Raw genomic sequence first — 18,958 nt, forward strand, 5'->3', positions numbered from 1 at the left:
AGAAAGGTCTCAAATACACAACCTAACCCTACACCTAAAGGAGCTAGAGAAAACCCAGCAGGAGAAGTGAAATAATAAAGATCAGAGCAGAAATCAATGAAATAGAAACGAAAAGAACAGTAGAACAGATCCACGAAACTAGGAGCTTGTTCTCTGAAAGAATTAACAAGATTGATAAACCCCTGGCCAGACTTATCAAAAAGAAAAGAGAAATGACCCAAATCAACAAAATCATAAATGAAAGAGGAGAGATCACAACCAACACCAAAGAAATACAAACAATTATAAGAACATATTATGAGCAACTCTATGCCAGCAAATTAGATAACCTGGAAGAAATGGATGCATTTTAGAGATGTGTCAACTAACAAAATTCAACCAGGAAGAAACAGAAAACCTGAACAGACCTATAACCACTAAGGAAATTGAAGTGGTAATCAAAAATCTCCCAAAACCAAAAGCCCAGGGCCAGATAACTTCCCAGGGAAATTCTACCAAACATTTAAAGAAGAATGAACACCTATTCTCCTGAAACCGTTCCAAAAAATAGAAATGAAGGAAAATTTCCTAACTCGTTTTAGGAGGCCACCATTACCTTGATCCCCAAACCAGACAAAGACCCCATCAAAAAGGGGAATTATAGACCAATATCCTTGAAGAACATGGATGCAAAAATTCTCACCAAAATACTAGCCAATAGGATCCAACAGTATATTAAAAGGATTATTTACCATGTCCAAGTGGGATTCATTCCTGGGCTGCACAGTTGGTTCAACATCCGCAAATCAATCAATGAGAAACAATACATTAATAAAAGAAAGAACAAGAACCATATGATCCTCTCAATAGATTTAGAAAAACATTTGACAAAATACAGCATCCTTTCTTGATCAAAACTCTTCAGAGCATAGGGATAGAGGGTTCATACCTCAATACCATAAAAGCCATCTATGAAAAACCCACAGCGAATATCATTCTCAAAGGGGAAAAATTGAGAGCCTTCCCCCTAAGGTCAGGAACACAGCAGGATGACCACTATCACCACTGCTATTCAACATAGTATTAGAAGTCCTAGCCACAGCAATCAGACAACAAAAAGAAATCAAGGGCCTCCAAATCAACAGAGGAAGTCAAACTCTCATTCTTTGCAGATGATATGATACTGTATATGGAAAACCCAAAAGATTCCACCCCAAAACTGCTAGAACTCACACAGAAAATCAGTAAAGTAGCAGGATATAAAATCAATGCACAGAAATCAGCGGCATTCCTATACACCAACAACAAGACAGAAGAGAGAGAGAAATCAAGGAGTCCATCCCCTTTATAATTGCACCCCAAACCATAAGATACCTAGGAATAAATCTAACCAAAGAGGCAAAGATCTGTACTCAGAAAACTATAAAATAATCATGAAAGAAATTGAAGAAGACACAAAGAAATGGAAAAATGTTGCATGCTCATGGATTGGAAGAACAAACATTGTGAAGATGTCAGTGCTACCTAGAGCAATCTACACATTCAATGCAATCCCCATCAAAATACCATCCACTTTTTTCAAAGAAATGGAACAAATAATCCTAACATTTGTATGGAACCAGAAGAGACCCCGAATAGCCAGAGGAATCTTGAAAAAGAAAAGCAAAGCTGGCGGCATCACAATTCCGGACTTCCAGCTCTATTACAAAGCTGTCATCATCAAGACAGTATGGTACTGGCACAAAAACAGACACATAGATCAATGGAAGAGAATTGAGAGCCCAGAAATGGACCCTCAACTCTACAGTCAACTAATCTTTGACAAAGCAGGAAAGAATGTCCAATGGAAAAAAGACAGTCTCTTCAACAAATGGTGTTGGGAAAATTGGACAGCCACATGCAGAAGAATGAAACTGGACCATTTCCTTACACCACACACAAAAATAGACCCCAAATGGTTGAAAGACCTAGATGTGAGACAGGAGTCCATCAAAATCCTAAAGGAGAACACAGGCAGCAATCTCTTCGACCTCAGCCGCAACAACTTCTTCCTAGAAACATCGCCAAAGGCAAGGGAAGCAAGGGCAAAAGGAACTTCCTTTTTGAGGAATTTCCTCAAGATGAAAAGCTTTTGCACAGCCAAAGAAACAGTCCACAAAACCAAAAGTCAACCGACAAAATGGGAGAATATATTTGCAAATGACATAGCAGATAAAGGGCTAGTATCCAAAATCTATAAAGAACTTATCAAACTCAACACCCAAAGAACAAATAATCCAATCAAGAAATGGGCAGAAGACATGAACAGACATTTTTCCAAAGAAGACATCCAAATGGCCAATAGACACATGGAAAAGTGCTCAACATCACTCGGCATCAGGGAAATCCAAATCAAAACCTCAATGATATACCACCTCACACCAGCCAGAATGGCTAAAATTAACAAGTCAGGAGACGACAGATGTTGACGGGGATGTGGAGAAAGGGGAACCCTCCTACACTGTTGGTGGGAATGCAAGCTGGTGCAACCACTCTGGAAGACAGTATGGAGGTTCCTCAAACAGTTGAAAATAGAGCTATCATATGATCCAGCAATTGCACTACTGGGTGTTTACCCCAAAGATACAAATGTAGAGATCCGAAGGGGTATGTGCACCCCAAAGTTTATAGCAGCAGTGTCCACAATAGCCAAACTGTGGAAAGAGCCAAGATGTCCATCGACAGATGAATGGATAAAGAAGAAGTGGTATATATACACAATGGAATATTATGCAGCCATCAAAAGGAATGAGATCTTGCCATTTGCAAGGACGTGGATGGAACTGGAGGGTGTTATGCTGAGTGAAATAAGTCAATCAGAGAAAGACATGTATCATATGACCTCACTGATATGAGGAATTCTTAATCTCAGGAAACAAACTGAGGGTTGCTGGTTTGGTGGGCGTGTGGAGGGATGGGGTGGCTGGGTGATAGGCATTGGGGAGGGTATGTGGATGGAGAGCGCTGTGAATTGTGCAAGACTGTTGAATCACAGATCTGTACTTCTGAAACAAATAATGCAACATATGTTAAGAAATAAAAAGAAGAAGGTAGCAGGAGGGGAAGAATGAAGGGGAGTAAGTTGGGGGGGGAGACGAATCATGAGAGAGGATGGACTCTGAAAAACAAACTGAGGGTTCTAGAGGGGGCTGGGAGGATGGGTTAGCCTGGTGATGGGTATTAAAGAGTGCACATTTTGCGTGGAGCACTGGGTGTTATGCCCAAACAATGAATCATGGAACACTACATCAAAAACTAATAATGTAATGTATGGTGATTAACATAACAATAAAAATTAAAGAAAAAGAGTAGGCCAGTGTAGGAGTAGACTTTTGTGGGAGTCTAAAGGCATTGTCTATTAGCACATATAAGACAATTCTTGAGGCTAGAGATCCCATTATATCAGAAGGGGATGAAAATTTTGAAAACATGGTTCATAAATATTAATGTGACTAGACCTAAACCAAGGCTGTGATGTCCTAGGGAAATTCATTCTGAGATTTTTCAGAATATACTTGGAATTTGAGAAAATTTCCCATTTGTTAGAACATATAGATAACTTCTGCTGCCTACTGTATATTTTGACTGAGTCTTTTAGAGATAAACCTGATAAATGGTGTCTGTTAAGCTCCAAATTGCACAGCTACAGTAAAGGGCATGTGGAAGACAAAACTGGGATCATGTGACTACAATGCTAATCACAGTGCTGTAATCTAGTGTACTTATAACTTTTCACAGCAAAACTAACTCTTCCAAAGCCAATTCTCACTTTCTATGTAATCTTAGAAGTTTAGGGAAGCAATCTCTTCTTTCAAGCCACTAGGGAAGCATTTATTCCATCACACAAAGGTGTTAATTCTTCCCCTCTTGACCTATAGTAATGAAAGCAGTTTGCAAAAGCAGCCAATTTACAAGCCCCCTAGGCTCAGAGCAAATCTGACTTCTCTGCTAGTACCCTGAAGCTCACTTTTTTTAAAACTGTTTTCTGCCTATTTTTCTTATTTTTCTTTTTTTATTATTATTATGTTATGTTAATCACCATACATTACATCATTAGTTTTTGGTGTAGTGTTCCATGATTCATTGTTTGTGCATAACACCCAGTGCTCCATGCAGAATGTGCCCTCTTTAATACCCATCACCAGGCTAACCCATCCTCCCACCCCTTTCCCCTCTAGAACCCTCAGTTTGTTTCTCAGAGTCCATCGTCTCTCATGGTTGTCTCCCCCTCCGATTTTCCCCCCTTCATTCTTCCCTCCTGCTATAGCAGAATAGCTGAAACTCACTTTTAATTATGGGCCTTGAGAAAGTATAACTGGCAACACTGAATTAGCAATCTCTTCCTTAGATTTGCTGTTTGGCATCCTTCCCAGTTGCTTCTTTATTGGCTCCACGAAGAATTGGAAATCTCGTGGAAATTTCTCCTCTTTGTTTAAGCACAGTACAGCCAGTTTTCCCTCCCTGTCATGCATCAAGACTTGTTTCCATAGCAGCCACTTTGGGGAATGAAAGGGACTTACATGATACTCTTTCTGTAGGTGAAATCTAAAGAATAAAGCATTAATGTTCACTTGCACAAGAATAAGGTTTGCTTGGATATATTTCTGTAAAGATAGGGACTATGCTCTCTTTATAGAGCAAGGTGTTAAGCCATTTAACAAAGGCTTTTACTAGAGCTGTGCTCAGGCTCAACTCTATTTTCCTGTTTAGGAGGACAGAATCGTAACCAAGATCATGCATTTATATTTATCTTCTTTACTGGAGTCCTTCATATCCTCCCAAACTATTTCTGTCCAAAATTACACATCAGGGCTACAAAAGCAAAGCTTATAGCACTTATGCTAATTAGTCTATTAAGGTAACCCTTGTGTAGCCTGAAATCCAAGGGTGTGAGTATGGAGGGCAGACTGCAGTCTGGCTAACAGCTGTTATCACCCAGATGTGAGGAATTTGGATGATTCCCTAAATTCTGTAATTTTGAGGCATCAGATTTGGGGCCACTACATTGACTCTGAAATACAGCTTAGTATGAAGCAATGCAACAAGCTTATGGCAAAACAAACCAAAAACCAAGGCCGAATCTTAGCTTGCATATCTTCCTATAACGTACTCTCAATTCATGGAACTCTTGCCTTCTACCAAATTGCTAATCATTCTATGGCTATAATCATGACCTCTAGCCCCTCTTAGATAGCAATCTCAAAAAATAAATTCTCCTCAGGGCCCTATACCCATAAATTCGAAATGGTTACCAACTACCATGGACACATCAATGTTATCATGACAATCTTCGTGCCCATTATATTTGTCCTTTACTCTCTACACAATGGCTTCATCATAGTGGTTCCCAAACCAGAAACATGGAACCTTCATTAGCCTTTGTCCCCCATATCTAATGGCCACTACATTATATAGGTCTCAATTTTTCTTACTGATAACTTTTAAATCCTTATCTGTTTCTGCTGCTTCATCATTTAAACTCAAATATCCAAAACAAAATCTCAAACAAACATAAAACAACTGTCACGAGAACTGGCTAACAAGCAACAATAACCCAGTTTTCTAGCCCTGCTTCCAGGTGCTGCTTGCCACCAGAAACTAAGGCCAGATGCCACAAGGCATAAACTCCAAACAAAACCCCATGACCCAGTTTTCACAGGTTTGGTCCAGGTCAGACACCCTGCTAACCCTCCAGATGACCTTGAGATCACAATCATCCAATTATAATAACAAAAACACATCTATCAGCATATTGATAGATCCTACCGAGCCCATTTAAAGGAAGAAAAGAGATGGCACTGATTCCAAGGAACCCCCTTCCTTTGCCCTGAAAAAGCCCAGGGTCAGCTCGCTTACCAGCCCCTTAATTACTCTAACACTGAAAAACCCATACCATGAGACCTAATCAGGGAAAAGTTGCCTTTAGAGCCTAAGCTTCCCTTCTTCATTCTCTGGCCATTGAATAAATTACCTGCTTGCCATCAAATACTGTCTTGTTACTTGGCTGTTTGGTGAATAGTATGAGTAGGGAAAGAACATACCACTCCAGGAACAAATTCTGGTGACTCTGCTCAGAAGGCCTTGGCCCTCCTAGCTTGGGGGGCCTCCAGGGGCCTGCAAGAGCCATCCAATTCCTGTCACATTATTGGGACCAGAGGAGAGACTCTTGGGATCACTGGCTAGGGAGGCCTCCCAGGGCCATCCTACTTCATACCTGAGCTTGCCCCTTCTGTGACCACCATCTCCCCATGACAGTGGCCACAGATGAGGGGGACTGCAATGAACAGAACAGATCAGCATTCCAGGTGAGTGGCAAAAACTCAAAAGCAGCTACAAGGTAAGTTCAGGACTCACTCTTGGGAGAGTGAGAGACATATCCATCCTGAGGTTAGATATTTAGGACAAAGACCACCTGAAAAGGGCTGGGAACTCCTGGCTGGTCCTCTTGGAGACACCAGGGACATCTGAGCACAATGGTTAAAAGGTATAATTGCAACAGGTTTTCTTACTTTTGTTTTTCTTTCACTCATTGTGCACCCTCTTCCCTTCCACTTCCTCTTTGTCTCTCATCGGGGTCCCCTTTCCCTTCTCCCTTCTATCTTCTGCTAAGTCTTCACAAACCTCAAAAGAAGAACCTACCAGTTTGGTAATAAAACAGCAACAACAAAACAAACCCTCATCCTCTTAACTACTTTTCCTGATTCTAATATAATTATTGCCTTTGAATTAATTCTCCACTCTGATATCTTACTAATCTTTAATAAAATGCAAATCTGATAATGCCACTCCCTTGTTTTAGATACTTTAGTAGCTCCATTAAAAAAAAAAGTCAGAGTGTGGAAAGTGTGGAGAGGAGGTATCAATTCAAATCAGAAGAATATGTAACGACGTGGATGGAACTGGAGGGTGTTATGCTGAGTGAAATAAGTCAATCAGAGAAAGACATGTATCATATGACCTTACTGATATGAGGAATTCTTAATCTCAGGAACAAACTGAGGGTTGCTGGAGTGGTCGGGGGTCAATTAAATTAAAACAGAGAAAGAATAGAGAAAATTAGTGCAATTAAAAGATGGTTCTTTAAAAAAAAAATCTACATAATCGAACTCTAATCAACCGAGCAAGCCAAAGTTTGGGGGAGGGGTGGAGGGAAGAAAACACAATTACTAATATAAGAAATAAAAGAGGGGACATCATGTGGACCACATGGGCATTAAAAGTCTAATAAGGTACTAGTTTCCTATTATAATAAATTGCCATAAACTGACTTAGGACAATGAAAGTGATTTTCTTACATTTGTCGAGGTCAGAAATTTTAAAATCAGTGTCAGCCTGATTTCGTTCCTTCTGGGGGCTCTAAGAAACAATCTACTTCCCTGCCACTTGCATCTTTTACTGGGTATCTGCATCCCTTTGGCATCGCTTCCATTTTCATACTGCCTTGTCTCTCAGTGCTTCTATCATCATATCACCTCCTCTAATTCTGACCCTTGCCCTTCTCTTTCTCTTATAAGGGTCCTTATGATGATATTGGGCTCACCTGGATAACCCAAAATAACCCCCCCCATCTCAATCCTTAACTTAATCATATGCGTAAAGTCAATTTTTCCATGTATGTTAGTATAAGGTAGAATTAGGACGTGGCCTTTTTTTGGGGGAGGTGGGTATTTCTGTCCATTACATAACAAATTCCACAAAAAGGCAAAACAAACATGTAAGTTTCAAATGATATGCTAACCTTTGCAACCTCTGTGTTCAGCTCTCTCCAGATTTGTCTGTGTTGGCAAGAAAAGCTGTGAAATGTGGCCGCCCTTTTGTATTTGAAGCAGAGTGATTTGGCCTCAGCAGCAGCAAACAGATCATGGAAGAGACCAACAAAAGGGAGTTCATGGACAGTGGTGTGGACAATAAACATGTGGTGATTATACATCAAATGAGGCTATAGGCCAAAGCCTTGCAACTCATACTAACAGAACAGACTACTCGAGGAGTTGACCCCTTCTTTTATTGGGATGTGTGGAAAGTTTTTACAGAAAGTCGACTTTTTTCAGAGCTGTTTTAGTGCTGGCTTACCCCACCCACAGGACAGCTTTGTGGACAAACTTCTTGACCTTATGCCCCTACTCATGACATCCAAACCTGTAGAAGTGGTCAAAATTCTACAGACCCTGCTGAGGCAGAGTACCTTCCTGCACTTCCTACTTCCAGAGGAGACCCACAAAGCTTCAGCCATCATCACTGAGCCAGTGGGCAAGTCAGGCAACCCTTTGCGGTTTACATCTGGGTTGGTTGTGGCCCGGATGTCAATGCAACCCCAGCACATGTGCAGGATCCTCAGAGCACTGTGAAGGTCCAGGTCTTAGATCCAGATGGCTAGGCTCAGAGGACTCATCCTAAGCAGGCAGGGTGCCATTGGCTTGCAACTCAGGTGTCCCTCTCCCAAACTGCCTGCACATGCCTGGTGGAAGTCAGGCTGCTGCTGGCAACTCCAGTTCCCTCATTCCAAAATCCCCTCTGGATCTAGGTTGCTGAGTTATCACCCCAGGTGGAAACCAGCATCGAGGGTGCCATTCCCTTCAGCAAGTCTGTGCAAATTTCTGTAATGCCCAAACCTAAAAGGTCCTGAGTCACAAGCAGTCTTTAGAGCCAAGTCCTGGAAGGTGCTTCTCAGGGATCAGAGTCAGCCAGAAGCCTGGAGCATTTCACCTGGAAATGGTATATGGACAAAAGGAGCACTATGACTCTTATAGTTTCATCCAATATAAACACATGATAAATCATTTTGTATTAAAAAATCAAAAGCCTTCAAGTCTACACATCCTTCTTCCCCCCAGTAAATTTGAGAAAATACTAGCTATTCTAGTTCCTGGTCCTTAAAAACAATTTTGTGGCTATATGGTCAATATTTATATCACATGGTCATGTTCTTCAAGTATGAAATAAAGGTCTAATTTTTTTAAGATTTTATTTATTTATTTGAAAGAGAGAAAGAGAGAGAAGGACTGGGGAGAGGGGTGAAGGCAAAGGGAGAAGGACAAGCAAACTCCACCCTGAGCAGAGAGCCCCACACTACACCTCAGGAGGCTCCATCTCACCACCCTGAGATCATGACCTGAGCAGAAACCAAGAGTGGGACTCAACTGAGCCACCCAGGCACCCCACAAAGATCTAATTTTCTAGCCACCTCCAAAGAATGGCTTACTGGAGTGAAATTTTGTTTCTTTTTTGTTTTTAAACATCTATTTATTTGTTTATTGAGAGAGAGCATGAGTGGTGGGGGGAAGGGAGAGAATCTTAAGCAGACTCCCTGCTGAGCACAGAGCCCTAGGCAGCGTTTGGTCTCATAACCCTGAGATCATGACCTGAGCTGAAACTAAGAGTCCCACGCTTAGCCAACTGTGCCACCCAGACACCTCTGTAATCTTGTTTCTTAAATCAATGGTTTGTTTGCCAGGGTCAAATCCTTTCACAGCTGACTTTTTCACCATCAATAGTTCCTAAATGACCTAGACATTGCTATCTTGCTAAGAAGCTCTATCCTTAACTCAGGCAATAGCTGAGCCAGGGACTGAATGAATAGCTGGAGAATGAATAATTTTGATCCCTGAAGGAGATTCTTGATCTTGCCTGTCATTACCCTTAGAACCAAATTAAGACATAAGGGTCATATATTAGAAGAAACAGGATTATGGAAAAGAGGGATCTGGTGTAAGAAATAAAGTCATTCCCACACACCCCCAAAAGAGAGAGAGAGAGAGAAAGAGATTCCACGAACTATTCTGTGTCCATAAATTCAACAAATAGTTGAAATGGACTAATTCCACAAAAGATGCAAATTATGAAAACTACTCAGAAGACATAGGTAAACTGAATAGTCCTACAACTATTAAAAAAAGTGGATTTCTAGTAAAAACATTTCCACCAAAGTACCTCAGGCTCAGATAGTTTTATGGGAGAAACTTTCAAACATTTAAGAAAGAATATACTATATTTTCACACAAAAACTTTCAGAAGGGCTCCTGGGTGGCTCAGTCGGTTAAGTATCTGCCTTCAGCTCAGGTCATGATCCCAGGGTCCTGGGATTGAGTCCCGCATCGGGCTCCCTGCTCCACAAGGATCCTGGCCCCCTCTCTCTTTCTGTCTGTCTCATGAATAAATAAAATCTTTAAAAAAAAACTTTCAGAAAAATTGGAGAAGGAAAAAAAATTGAAGAGAAGTGAATACTTTCTAACAAATTTTATGAGGTTACATTAATATCAAAATTAACACAGAAACAACAAAAATGGAAACTATAAGGCAAAAATACTCATGAACTTAGGCTCAAAAATCTTTAGCAAAATGTTAATATAATCTATTCTAGCAACATGCAAAAAGAATTACCTTGAAAAATAGTATTTCCCATGAATGTTAACATATCCCAACATTCTAATAGAAGAAAATGTTATGACCATCTTAATAGATGCAGAAGCATTTGGCAAAAATCAATTTTCATGCATGATAAAAATTCTCAGCCGACTAAAAGTAGAATGGAACATTTTTATCTGATGAGGGACATCAACAAAAACCTTATAGCTATAATGATACTTAATAGTGAAAGACTGAATCCTTTCTCCCTAAGATTAGACCAAGACTCACATCCAGCATTGTATTCAAAGTTTTAACCAGTGCAAAAGTCAATAAAAAGAAACAAAATTCATCCAGATTAGAAAGGAAGAAATAAAGCTGTTTCAAGTCACAGATGACATCATCTCATAGAAAATCCAAAGAATCTACAATAAATTTACATTAGTTGTATGTAAATTTTGCAAGGTGCAAGGTAATATAAAAAAATCAGTTGCATTTCTACATACTAGCAGTGAAGCATTGAATCCAATTTATAAAGTAAATACTACTTACAAAAGCACCAAAAAATAAAATACTAGTCAAAAACTGAACAAAATTTGTGTGTGATCTCTATACAAAAACACTAGAAAACCCTGATGAAAGAAAACAAAAAGGAACTAAATTTGAAGATATAAAGCATGGTAATTGATTTTAAGATTAAATATTGTTAGGGGTGCCTTGGTGACTCAGTGCCTTGAGTGCCCGACTCTTGGTTTGCACTCAGATCATGATCTCAGGGCTGTGAGATGGAGCCCCACATAGGGCTTCTCCCTCAGTGTGGATTCTGCTTGAGATTCTTTCCCTCTCCCTCTGCCCACTCTCTCTCTAGAGTAAATAAAATCTTAAAAAAAAAAAAGAGAGAGACAGAGATTTAATATTGTTACATTTGATGTAATCCTAGTCAAAATCCAAGCAGGCTGTGTGTTTTATTTTAAATATCATTTAAATTTATATGGAAAGGAAAAACAAATTCAAAGAACTCACAATAAACATTTTTCAAGACTTATTGTAAAGCCCTGCTAATCAAGTCGACATTTAGCTTGAATTAAACTATTTTCTTCTACAAAGTATTTGCCTTTGTTTCTGTCATGGACTTGAAGATACTACCAATCAGAAATTTCTTCAGATTTTTTTACTTTGGGGTTTCAGATCATAAAGGTAAGTGGATTTTAACCCCAAATCTAAATGCACATTTGTGGTTAAAGATTTTCAATTTTTTTATCTGCTCCTACCAGAATCAAAATTGGACATGTATTTTCCCCTGTTGTCTAGCTCCACTCACTGAGGATTTTGTGCTTTTGAAGTCTTAGCTCCACTTGGATGCCCCAGTTTAAACTGTTTTCTGCTCATAGCCCTGGCTTTGTCATTTGACCATTTACTTGGTAAATCCCAGTCTCTTGGTAAAACTCAGTAGATAAAATCAACACGAAGGCTTTTTCGGGAGCCATTTTATCTCTATGGATTCATAATTTTTTAAAAAAAATCATGCTTCCAGGGGCACCTGGGTGGCTCAGTGGGTTAAGCATCTGCTTTTGGCTCAGGTCATGATCCCAGGGTCCTGGGACCAAGCCCCATTAGGGGGGCTCCCTGCTCAGCAGGGAGTCTGCTTCTCCCTCTCCTTGTCCTCCTCCCCTCCGCTCCTGCTCTCTCTTGCTTTTTCTCTCTCTCAAGTAAATAAAATCTTTATAAAAAGTCATGCTTCTGAAAAACTGCAATAATTTTGTATCATCTCAGTTTTAAATACATATATTCCAACAATTTTAAGAGAGTTGTAGCAGAGAGGTTTCAGTATATTTAATACATATGATATAAGGGGTAAAATAGGTGTGGGGTGTGTTTACCTATGTGTGTGTGTAAGAGTATATAAAATTTCCTTCAACAGTTTTTCTTTAATATATTTTTGTCTTCTAAAAATCAGGACATGTTTATTTGTTGTTGACTTGAAACATGGATTCTATATTCTATAAGTAACTTTCTCAATATTTTTTACTGCTAAATGTTAAATAATGGTAGAATAACCTTACTATTGTTCATCACATCAGAGCAGCTTTTTATTCTTTCAAATATATGTATCACTTCAATAAAATCAAGTAGTTGGAATATGAAGTTCTCTATTCCTGAAGTGTGGTTTATTTTTAAAAGATTTTATGCTTGTTAGTACTGCTCATAAACATTATTTGGGAAAATTATATCATGTAATGCTAATGAAGAGTAAAGAAGGTAATGGGGAAAAATGAATGTGTCATTTGAAACCAAATGTGTTATTTTATCAATTATAAAATGTGTGAAATTCCTAATGCTGTGCTTTATTTTTTGGAGACACACATTGCTGTTTTAGAAAAAAAGAATTAATATAATGTAACTTTAGCATGAAAAGAAATATTGCTTATTAATAAGGATTCATCAGATAAAAAGGTCCTTAATAGGGTCATACAGTTTGGGAGAAGCTATGGATTAGCTAGAGGATTACTTTTGACATTTCATTCACATATCAAACATATTGCATTTACTTGTAATGTATATCTATCTGGGTCAGTGATAGACTCAGTCAGTTTGACAGGCATCATATAATCCAGTCAACAAACTCTAGAAAAAAACTTTTTGACATGAAATCATTCCAGAATGTGTTAAAATAGCACATATCATAGACTGTTTGACAGATGCTTTAAATCTCAGGCTATTTATTTTCAAATAATAAATACATATAATGGGGAAATGGGGTAACTGGGTGATGGGCATAAAGGAGGGCACGTGATGTGATGAGCACTGGGTGTTATATGCAACTAATGAATCATTGAACACTACATCAAAAACTAATGATGTACTATATGTTGGCTAGTTGAATTTAAATTTTAAAAAATGAAAAAAATAAAAAAGAGAAAAGAAATACATATAATGTGTTTAAAGCAGGATGCTATTTATAGTGTTCTAAGTGCTCTACCTTTGCTCTGGTAAACTTTCAAGTTCTATGGAGTCCTCAAGCATGGTGAGACATTCAGAGTTTCTCTGTCTTCTAAGGTCTGTTTTGGGTTCAGAGCTTAAAGAAATGGCAGTTACTTATCTTTCCAACTTCATATTGAACTTCTTTTCACTTTTTTGTTGTTGTTGTTTTGTTTTTACCATTCAGCACCCACTGGTTTGCTTCATACATTCTGACTATATCATCTCTTGTTCTTTTGCTGGATCATTATTTCCACATTCTCTATAGGAGCATTCCTGAAATTCCCACTCCTTTGTTGATTTTCATTCCCCTTGATTGTTTCTAATATCACATTTTGAAGGATACCTGCTATATTCATAGATCTAAATCTATAAATAAAAATTTACCTTGCCAGACTGGTGTCTGAACTCACTACCTTTCTTTTAAAATCTGTTCTATTTAACTGACTTCCTTATCTTTGTTTATTATATCATTATTCTTCAAAGATGTGAAATTTAAAAATCATCTTTAATGATAACTTTTTGCTTATATTTTTCACTTTCCCCACTGAATTAATTATAAGGATATGTTGATTTTATTTCAAGAAAGTCAAATTCCTCTGTATCATACATTTCCACTGCTCCTTCTAAATGATATCTTCAAACACTTCTTTCCTTGGAGTACCATCTCTATGCATGCTATCACTAACACGAGTTTCCTAAAACACTGTTTTTATCATTATCACTTCTCTGCTTAAACATCTTCTATAGTTCTTCATTCCTATATTTTATAAGACTCAAGTGTCATAGTATATCATCCAAGTTTTTTTTTAATTTACCAAGATTATCTTTGACTTTTACCCTTGAAATACGCTATCTCTGAGCCAAATTCTACCTTTGCTATGTTCCTGTTGTACCTACCCCACTTTACCTCCATACCTTTATTTTGTCACTCCCTCTGCCTGGAATATACATTAATAATTGAACTGGGAATAATGCTTTCACTCCTACCTATTGAAAAGTGCTTATTTGTTTTTGCTTAAGGACAAATAACATTTATCATCTCTATAAATCTATTCTGGATATATTACTCAGAAGTCATATCACTTCAACTCTATCCTAAACAACTCCTGATGGAAGAATTATTTTGCACCCATGTCATTTCTAAGTTTCATATTATGGGGACTATTTATAACCATGTCACCTAGAAGAATTGCTTCAATGCAGAAGAGGGTCAAAAGATTAATTAAAATAAGTATCAGGAAGAAATACTTGCTTGCGAGAGTTTGTGGTTGTTTCTAAGCTGTGTGGTTTTGCCTTCTTTGTTGAGTTGTTGAGTATTTTGGGTACTTTTCAGTAAAAGAGAAAACATTATAGACTCCATGAAACATTTTGTAAGAAATCTTTAACATAGAATATTAATGTTATTTCCAAGTCTGATTTCCCACCTCTCCTCTTCTTTCTTTTTATGCTAGCATGGCTCAGTACTAAATCCTAGCACTTAAAAACATAGCACAGGAGTTCAAATATTAGCCTTACATTCTGGAATCCTATATTCCCATTCCAACTTAGCTGCTAACAAGCTCTCTGACCTGGAGCAATCATCCTGCTATGTGCCTGCTTACCCTATCTTTAAAATAAAGGATTGGACTATATTATCTCTCAACTGCCTTCAAATTCAAATTTCTACAATTTTTTTAAATTATTAAAAACCATATTTAAATTTACAACTTAAACCAAGTCTCTTAGGAATTTATCTAAAACGATAAGCAAGAACACAACCATATAGTAAGTTCAGAGAATCTTCTCGATCAGGCTACAAGACAGAGTGGTTTATCATGGCCACAGTGAAAGCTGCAACCCTTTTCCAGTTGGGTGGAAGCCACCAAATAAACAGATCTTGCTCAGCGATGGCCAGTGCTGACTCAGGCCTTTAATACAACTAACAAGTATCAATGCACTTGTAAGTTATGATTTAGATCTAGTACAACCATTAAATGCCTTTGAAAATGATGACTAGGAGGCATTTCAAGATGTCAATGCAATTCATTCCTGGAAGAGCTTACAAAGCAAAACTTAATGTCCTTTACCTTAGCCCTGGTTGAAACTGAGTTTGAAATCAATGCATAATTAGAACCGAATACTTTATTTTTATTATAACAATAACCTATTTAGGGATTTATTTAGTGCTTTATAGAGAGAGATCAGAAGACTTATATATAAAAACATTTGTGTATCCATTGTGAGCTCTCCAAACTCCTTTATAAAAGGTTGTGCACACTCCACTGTACAATGCCAGGTTTTGGTGAGTGTGAAACATATCCTGACAGTTTAATTGAAATAACTATTGAGCATGAAGGTAAAACACCTGTTGCAAAGGAAATAAACAACAACAACAAAATCCCTGCTGAATTTTTCCGACAAGGTAGAGAAAATCAGAAGGACTCTTTATTCAATTACAATGAATTAATTAACGTATCAAATGGGAGAAGTGTTATCGGAATTTAGGCATTGAGAATTACTGCTGAACTCCTGGCCATTACTGAACCTTGAGCAAATTATACTTCCTGATCCTCAGTTGCTTTCTTTGCCTGTCTTGGAGTGTTCTGAGAATCTATTGAGATAGTAGAATATAAACCTTATGTATCCTGAACCACTCATCATTAAATATCAGCGGATTTGAAAGGCATGTGGAAGTCAGAATATTTCAATACAAATCTGAATTTCTGACTGCTTTAGAAAATCTACAGTGTCAGAAGACCTGTATTTCCTTTTTCCTGCATGGCAAAACTATGCTGGAGCTGAGTAGCTTGTTTGAGTTTAGCGTGATTTTGCTTTATGCCGTGCACCAACCACAGACCAGATTCATCTTTTACCACTGGATCCTTAAACACATTTGCTCATGTGATGCCCAGGGTAGTTACTCTGGGGAATTTTAATTATTTAAAGGCTTATCAGAATACGTAAATTTAAAAATATTTTTAAATAACCTCATATATTCCCATGTTACTTTTAAATTCCCCATAGTTGATCAGGGTAGAAGTTTTACTAATTCCATCCTCAGTTTTCATTTAGAAGCTCTTGCATTTCCAAGATATAGAGAGCATGCATGTGAGGGAGTAACATATATATTAAAACTGATGTTAGTAAATCATCATCAAATACAAAGAAACAGTTTGAAAATTTCACTCTAGAGATTATATATTTCACAAGGATCTTTAATCCTCAAATTTGATTTTACATTAAAAATATTAAACAAATAACTACAAATTCTTACCATCCTGAGTCGGTTTGATGTCTATACCCTGCCTTATTTTCTGATATAATTTAGTATAAGAATAATTCAACTGTTGAAAATAAAAGCAAATAGTGGAACAAAAGGACCCTTTCAGAATATGAACAAAAGACAGAATATTTTATAAATTGTGACTATATGAGGGGTATCTGGGTGGCTTAGTCAGTTGAGTGCTGGACTCTTATTTTTGGCTCAAGTCATGATCTCGGTGTCCTGGAATCGAGCTCCGAGTCCAGTCCAGCTCTTCACTCAGTGGGGTGTCTGCTTGAGTATTCTCTCCCTCCATCTCCCCTTCTGCCCATCCCTCTGCTCATCCATGTATGCACTCTCTCTCTCTCTCCAAAATAAATAAACAAATCAAATAAATAAATAAATAAGTAAATAAATTGTGACTACAAAGTTCAGCAATCTGTTAGGGACCCTCTAAAAGATGTACCCTTTTCACCTGACTAATTTTAATGGGTTTGATTCTAGTATAATGTTGCTTGGAAGCCAGTGAGAGTCTTGAAAAATATCTCTGAAACAGAGAAATATGTATTGTAGGATATCATTTGTGTCAAAAAGTTAAGAAAAGTATATTACATTACATTACATTACATATTTTATTATATATACATGACATATACAATATCTCTCAAATGATATAAAAAAATCTTGTAACATTTGTTGTGTCTGGAGAGGTAACTGCATTTCCAGAGGACTTGAGTTAATGAAAGAATTTGTATTGTCTTCTTTTCAATATATGTTGAATTTTGAACTCTGAGTTTATTACTATTTCAAAAACAAAGAAACTAGCAAAATAAACAAAAAGAACAAAGCAGTTGACCTGATTTGATTCAATCAAAAGTTTCTGTCAGTTATGTGACCAGCTGAAATTTTTAATCTGGATGAGAAATGCTATTCAATTGCATCATATTTAGCAACCTTTTATAAAAATAGGTAAATATAGTCACAGAAAGAGTAATTGCATGAAAGATTGCTTTCCAAAAGTAATATATATTTATATTATAATATACATAATAAATAATATACAATAGATATCTACAAATAATCGTTCTTAGAAGGTCAGAATAAAACTCTTTGAAAGATGTGATCGATGAAAACCACATTATTGTAGAAATTTTCAGATGCAATCATTTCCATTTTAAGTGCCACTTCTTAGCTGAAAGTGAATCACATTTTTTAAAAATATATTAAGGATTAAATTTTCAAAACATAAAAATACTTTTGAAACTTTGTGATTATGAGCTAATGAAATCATTATTATAAATGAAAGAGGGAAATAATTATATGTTATTTGCCAAAAAGTATACTGGAAAAGCAAACATATATCCTTCTTTTTGTTTCTCTAGGCCTAGATATGTTATCCTGACTTATTTCACAGCTCTCCCATTCTTATTTCAGCTCTGTCAAATATGCTATTAAAATTACTAGTCTCAATTTTAGATATTGTCTTTTTTGCAATTCCAAGTTGAATAGCAGAAGTCTGTATCCTGTCTTTTAAGTTCTTCCATATATTAATCATATTGATTTCATAGCTTGTCTAATAATTTCATCATTTGAACTTCCTGAGAATCTGTTTTTAATTATCTGTATTTGTCTCTCTCCTCTCTCTCTCTTAGTCTTTACTAATACCATTCTCTTTTATGACTGACTCTTTCATATTGAATCTCAAGCATTATATATAAAAAGGGTAAACGTAATATGAATATCTACTTCTATTCTATTTCTGTTGATTTTCTACTGATTTTCTTTTCCCCAGAGAATGTATGCTTTTTCTTCTAGCATTCAGCTAGCAGAAGAGTTCCATCAATCCAGGATCATTTTAATCCAAGTAGAAGTTTCCATGATTGCAAGATTCCCCATGGTTTCAGCACTGGTCTATTCTTAATTTGCTCTTACTTCTAGAGAAGCCCTTTTTGGTATTCCAATCAGAAGTCTGGGATGTTGAATGCAATCTTGCCTCCCTGAATTGCCCTAAACTTCTATTTTGGTCATTCAGTTCCATAAATCTGACAAAAACTCTCCTTAACATCTCAGTCTTCTAACCACCACTTTCATTATTGGTAGAAGCCTCTGGAATAAAACAGCCTCTGGAAAAAAAAATGAAATGAAAATGGCCAGGCTCATATTCTAGATCTTCCCTCCTTTCCTGATCTTATCTCTGTAACTCTGCACTGTCTTGAAATGATGAATTTGTCTGACTACTTGGTGGGAATTTTCTGTTAATTATTTTCTTGTATTTTGTTTAACATGAAGTTAAAAAAGAGAAATCCAGCCCTGGAGCATGTTAACCAACATTTTCCTCAAACCTCTTTTTTCATCCATAAATGTAAAAGTATA

The 18,958-nt window shown here is 37.2% G+C and overlaps 1 pseudogene; it reads left to right on the forward strand.

Annotated features, from left to right (window-relative positions):
* Positions 1-6,266: 6,266 nt before the first annotated feature.
* Positions 6,267-8,644, forward strand: LOC112807381 (integrator complex subunit 4 pseudogene; annotated as a pseudogene).
* The last annotated feature ends 10,314 nt before the right edge of the window (positions 8,645-18,958 follow it).

The sequence above is a fragment of the Callorhinus ursinus genome, unplaced genomic scaffold (genome assembly GCF_003265705.2).
Source record: "Callorhinus ursinus isolate GAN/ISIS: 27379988/994484 unplaced genomic scaffold, GSC_fseal_2.0 scaffold31, whole genome shotgun sequence".
In the NCBI taxonomy this organism is placed as follows: Eukaryota; Metazoa; Chordata; class Mammalia; order Carnivora; family Otariidae; genus Callorhinus; species Callorhinus ursinus.